Below are 6000 nucleotides of genomic sequence, written 5' to 3' on the forward strand. Positions count from 1 at the left end.
TTTTGGAAGTTATAATTATGTATAATTGAATTTTAACTTTCTGAAATTTTCCATTCTTTAGAAATTCTAGCTATAGTTCATTGTTGTCTTCTTTTTTGTAGGAGGAGACGATATAGATGCTAATAACATCTTGGAAGTTGCTGAACTTTCCCTAAATGACCCTGATATATTGAAGCAGTTTCTTTTGATTTAGGAAATTAATATTGATGGTTGTTAATTTGTTGTCTCTTAGGATCAGAACATTTTGTTTGTTGTTTGTGGCTTGAAATTCTAATTTTTAATGAAGTTGATGAAAAATTATTGTCTTTTTTTTGGATTATATATATATATATATATATATATATATATATATATATATAAATTTAAATTTCTTTATCCCCATACCTGTGTCCAAAGTTAGGACGGTGGTCCCATGTCCAAAATTTTCAAGCTTGCCGTATTAGGTACTCGGATCTATACCAGTATCGGATATGAGTTCCCGAGTCCATGTAACATAGTTTACTACTTCATGTTTTGGCCGTTTGTTTTTAACATTATTAAAGTCCTAAAAATCAATTTTAGTCATCTTTTTGTTAATAATGTTTCAAGTTTTTCAATGCACTGCAGAATAGAAAGAGAAATTGTTATCTCTGTCATGATTTTCTTTTTTATTTTATTGCTTTTCTAATTCACGTTCAAGTTGTTTTGGCATGTATAAGTCCATTTCTGTTAAGCCCAAAATATACGTAAAATATCATTTATATTTACATAAGTTTTGCTATGAAATTGTGCTATTTATATCTATTTAGAATACTTTTACGTTCGAATATGTTTCTTTCATGCAAGGTACCTTAATATTTGTTAAAAAGAAAATAGGAACGAAAAGAGGTCAAAAACAAAGGAAAAACCCTACAAAAGGAGTCAAAGACGACGAAAATCAAACGCACCGAAACGAGGACAAGGATGAAGTCAAGACGGAGAAAATTAATCTCGTGTTGCGACCGAGAATCCTCCATTCTCGGTCACGACATGCGTCGCCCAGACACTTCCCCCTTTCGTTCGAAGGCTGAAAAAACTGTTTCTCCATTCTCGGGCGAGAATTTACATTCTCGGTAAGTTCAGATTTTCAAGCATCACTATATACACTTGTTCGTTTTCAAAGAAACACATCCGTTTGATTGGATAAGAACGTCTCTTCGCAGCAGACACGTTCCTTAGACTCGACTCCTCAACATCTATAAATAAAGAGTTGATTTCAGAGTTGAGAGGAAATATTGAAGAGAAGATTTAGTACAGAATTAATGCAGAAATTCTGAGTCAAGCAATTCAGAGTTAGAAGTTCGATTTTGTAAAAAGCAATATGATGTACACACATTGTTTATCAAATAATTACAAACACAGTAGCATTTAGATTTAGATTAAGATCTGTTTATATTAGTTTACATTTTGGTAGTAGAAGTACTCGTCTCTATTCCGAAGATTCAGCGAGAAAGTTAAGTAGAGGATTCGACCTAGGAGCCTGACAAACTCTAATCGAGGTTCGAGGAAAGGATTGACAACCCGTTCACTTGAAAGTCGATGAAAGCTTCCATGCTTCTTGTTCTCTGTAAACTTGTATCAAATTCATTCTTCATCTAATAAAGTTCATATAATTCAATATATTTTTATGTAGCACTTCTGAGAAAGATTGGAAGTGAGTTCTGGTGTTTTCATTAAAACATAGTTAAATTCAAAATCATTACAATGAAACTTTGTTGAACACTTAGGCAAATTAATTCTTGCATAAGTATTAATTTGGTTAAGGTAGCAATCTAACCCGACTGTAGGAGGATTGTCTGCGGTTCAAAGCCCTTTAATTGAAGGAGTTTATGTTATTACATTTTTATAATTTATACAAAGTTTAAAGTTGTTTTCTTTGCTTAATGCAAACGAATACATTTATTCTCTTTTTCTAAGCACTAAACGTTTCTGTTTTGTAAATTCATATTCAAAACAGAATTGATTTCTAACATTCTACATATTCTAATATAATTCTTATTCTATCAATTTCAAAGCCAATTTCAAATAACGATTATCTATTTATATAAACCTTAAAGTCGGGTAGGTTAGGAGAGAGGGAGGAGGAAGATTGTGAGGAGTGAGTGGGAAGGATGAGGGGGAGGGAGATGGGTGTTTAAATAGAGAAGGGGTGGGAATCCAAGGAAGTTGCGGATTCCCAGTGGGGTACGCGGGGCGTGAAGGGGCCACGCCACGCGTATCCCACCTCCTGACCAATTGAGGTCAAAAAATGCCATGGCACGCAGGGCGTGCAGGGGGCACGCCACGCGTATCGCACCTCCTGGCCATAAACAAGTGGAAGAATGGTTAGGATGCGGGGCGTGAATGGGGGTACGCCCCGCGTATGTGACGGATTTTTAAAACATATTTCCGTTTTGTCAAAGGGATTTGAATGGATATGGAATTTAATTGGGGGTTAATTTTTTTTCTTTTTTATTTATGGTGTTAATGAGCAACTAAGAGGGTGGTTAAAGCAAAAATTAATGTTGGAGGGAAGTTTAATAAAGTTTGAATTTGAAAAGAAGTGAGGTGATTGGAGGTGAGAGGAGGTTGAGTGTAGAAGTGGAAAAGGTGTGTGGGGAAGAGGGAAAGCAGTTATAGGGAGTTGCAATCCGCAACCCCCCCCCCCCCCCCGAGGATACGCGGGGCGTAGAAAGAAAACGATCGTGGGTTTTTATTTAAAAGAGACGAAACGATCGTGAAAGAAAGAAAACAGAAAATTTGGAAAGGAAAAGAAAATGCATACAAAGAGAAAGAAAGAAAATAAAAATAAGGTGAAAAACGGATATAATACATAGAGACAAAGGGTTTGAAAAATGCAAACCGGGGCTACGTTTATAGTCGGAGTAGCTCGACTTTAGGGCGTGCGTGCTTATGGAGTCCGGAGAAATGTGGCTTCGCCATGTTGTAGAAGAGCCCCTCCTCGGTATATTTTCAATCGGTGGCCGTTCACCCGTTGGATTGTTTTGTCGGGACCTTGGATTTCGATCGCTCTAGGGGAGTGTGCATTGATGACCGTGTATGGTCCCGACCACCGACTTTTCAATTTCCTAGGGAACAAACGGAGGTGGGAGTTGTATAAGAGAACTTGGTCCCCCTTATTGAACTCCCGAATTTGCACGTGCTTGTCGTGCCATTTCTTGGTACGCTCCTTGTAAAGTTTTGCGTTTTCGTACGACCCTAGACGAAGTTCATCAAGGACATTGAGTTGAAGGAGACGATGTTCCCCTGTAATCTGCACATCAAAATTTAAAAATTTAAGAGCCCAATAAGCCTTATGCTCCAATTCTACCGGTAAATGGCATGATTTCCCGAAAACTAAGCGATAAGGCGACATTCCGATGGGCGTTTTAAACGCCGTGCGGTAGGCCCAAAGAGCGTCATCGAGCTTTAGGCTCCAATCTTTCCGAGAGGTGCTAACCGTTTTTTCCAAAATATGTTTCAATTCTCGGTTAGAAACCTCAACTTGCCCACTAGTTTGCGGGTGGTAGGGCGTGGATACTCGGTGTGCAACCCCGTATTTATGTAAGAGTTGATCGAATTGACGGTTGCAAAAGTGGGAACCCCCGTCGCTAATGATAGCTCGAGGGGTTCCAAACCGAGTAAAAATATTTTTCTTTATAAATTTTCCAACCACCTTAGAGTCGTTTGAGGGTAAGGCAACGGCCTCCACCCATTTGGAGACATAGTCAACAGCCACGAGAATGTAGACGTTGTTATGCGACTTAGGGAAAGGTCCCATGAAGTCTATCCCCCAAACATCAAAAAGTTCACAAACTAGGATTCCTTGTTGGAGCATTTCATGTTTACGGGAGATGTTCCCGCTCCGTTGACAAGCGTCACATGAGTTGACGAAGTCTTGGGAATCCTTGGACATGGTGGGCCAATAAAAGCCGGGGTAAATTACATACGTGGTGTACAACCTTTACCCTATTTCACACTTTGGTGTACAACCTTCAATTTTGCACACTAAAATGTACAAACTTTGGGTGACCTCCCACTAAAGTGTATAGCCGGTAATTGTGATCGGTCAATACGAAGTCAACGCGCCACATTAGCATTTTTTTTATCATACTCATTTAAAAGAGTGGGACCCACTTATCTAATTACTAAAAGACCCATATTCCTTATATAATTACTCAAATAACCTTATCTTCTTCTTTGCAACTCCTCTCTCCATCTTTCCCATTCTCTCTCTAAATACTTTCTCTCTCTAACTCCTCTATTTCTCTCTCTAAGTCATCTCTCCCTCTCTCTAACTCCTTCCTTGTAATTGCTCAATGTTTTTCATGGTGGGAATTAGGAATTTGGTATTATCAGGATCGACAAAAACGTCATTACCAACAATAATGGCTTCGATTTAACGTCAAACATTGACCCCTCTCACTGGTTTCGATTTAACTCCAAATATTGACCCAAAGCAACAAAACAATGCATATTATTATAAATTCATCATTCAAAATTAAAAGATGAAGAGCAGGAGAGAAGCTAGTGACATAACAAAGGCGAGGCGCAGCTAGGCCTAAATCTGACCTTTCGAAGGAGATGGGATCAAGCCAGGAAGGTAGCTGGGCAGGAAAGGCAAATATCTTCCTCCAATTTTTCCAATTTCAATCTCCTGCTCTCTCTTATTCATTTGGTAGTTTTTCATGTTTTGCTTTTTCTTATTCATGTTTGCGTGAAGAGTCTACAACTGAGTTCTGCCCAGAAATCTCCTCCCATAACTTTCTGCAAGCCTTTTGAGTTTAGCGAGATTCGATCTTGGCGATTTTCTAACAACATAATTATCGAAGGAAAAGCTACTAAACAAGATATTAATGTTATGATCTTCATGGTATAGAAATTGCTTCAATTTGCTAATCATAACTCTAAAAATTAAATTATAAAAAAATAAAAGAAATTAATTAATGGGTAAGAGTTGAAATTAATTGCTTCAGTTGTGTCTCCATGAAATTGCTAAAAATGTAGCAGAGGCGAGGAAGAGGAGGCGAGCTTCATAAAAGAGTTGAAATTAATTGCTTCAGTTGTGTCTCCATGAAATTAATTGCTTCATTTGTGTCTCCATGAAATTGCTAAAAATGTAGCAGAGGCGAGGAAGAGGAGGCGAGCTTCATAAAACAAGAGCTCACTCGAGTACGGGAAAGTAAGAAACCTTTTGTCGAGTTAGAGAGAGAAAAGGTAGAGAGGGTGAAAGCTTTAGAGAGAGAAGACTTAGAGAGAGAAAAGATAGAGAGAGTGGAAGCTTTAGAGAGAGAAATGGCTAAAAACAGAGGGAAGAAGATATGGTTTTAGTAATTATATAAAAGATAAGGGGTATAACAGTAATTTTATATTAGTGGGTCAGTTTTTGACTTTTTAGAGAAGTCAAATTGCTGATGTGGCGCGTTGACTTCGTGTTGACCGGTCACAATTACCGGCTGTACACTTTAGTGTGAAAAATTGAAGGTTGTACACCAAAGTGTGAAATAGAGCAAAGGTTGTACACCATGTATGTAATTTACCCATAAAAGGCGCATTGCAAAACTTTTGCCATAGTTCGACTTGGGCCGAAATGGCCCCCCGGCTCTTGGGTGTGACACATTTGTAACACATGATTTACCTCCTCCGGTATGCACCTACGAATAATATTATCAGCACAAGATTTAAACAAATAGGGTTCTTCCCAAAAATAATTCTTAGCGTCGTGAAAGAACTTCTTACGTTGCTCGTAGGTAAGGTGCGGGGGAAGAATATTACCGGCCTTGTAGTTTGCCATGTCGGCATACCAAGGTAGAGGTGTTACCGCATAAAGTGTCTCGTCGGGAAAGGTCTCCTTGATCTCCACAAGTTTCGGAGATTTGGCTTGCCCGCTTTGCAAACGGGAAAGATGGTCGGCCACGACATTCTCTACTCCTTTTTTGTCTTTGATTTCGATGTCGAATTCTTGTAGGAGGAGAATCCATCGTATCAAACGAGGTTTGGCAT

This window comes from Euphorbia lathyris, chromosome 2, assembly GCF_963576675.1.
Source record: "Euphorbia lathyris chromosome 2, ddEupLath1.1, whole genome shotgun sequence".
Taxonomy (NCBI): domain Eukaryota; kingdom Viridiplantae; phylum Streptophyta; class Magnoliopsida; order Malpighiales; family Euphorbiaceae; genus Euphorbia; species Euphorbia lathyris.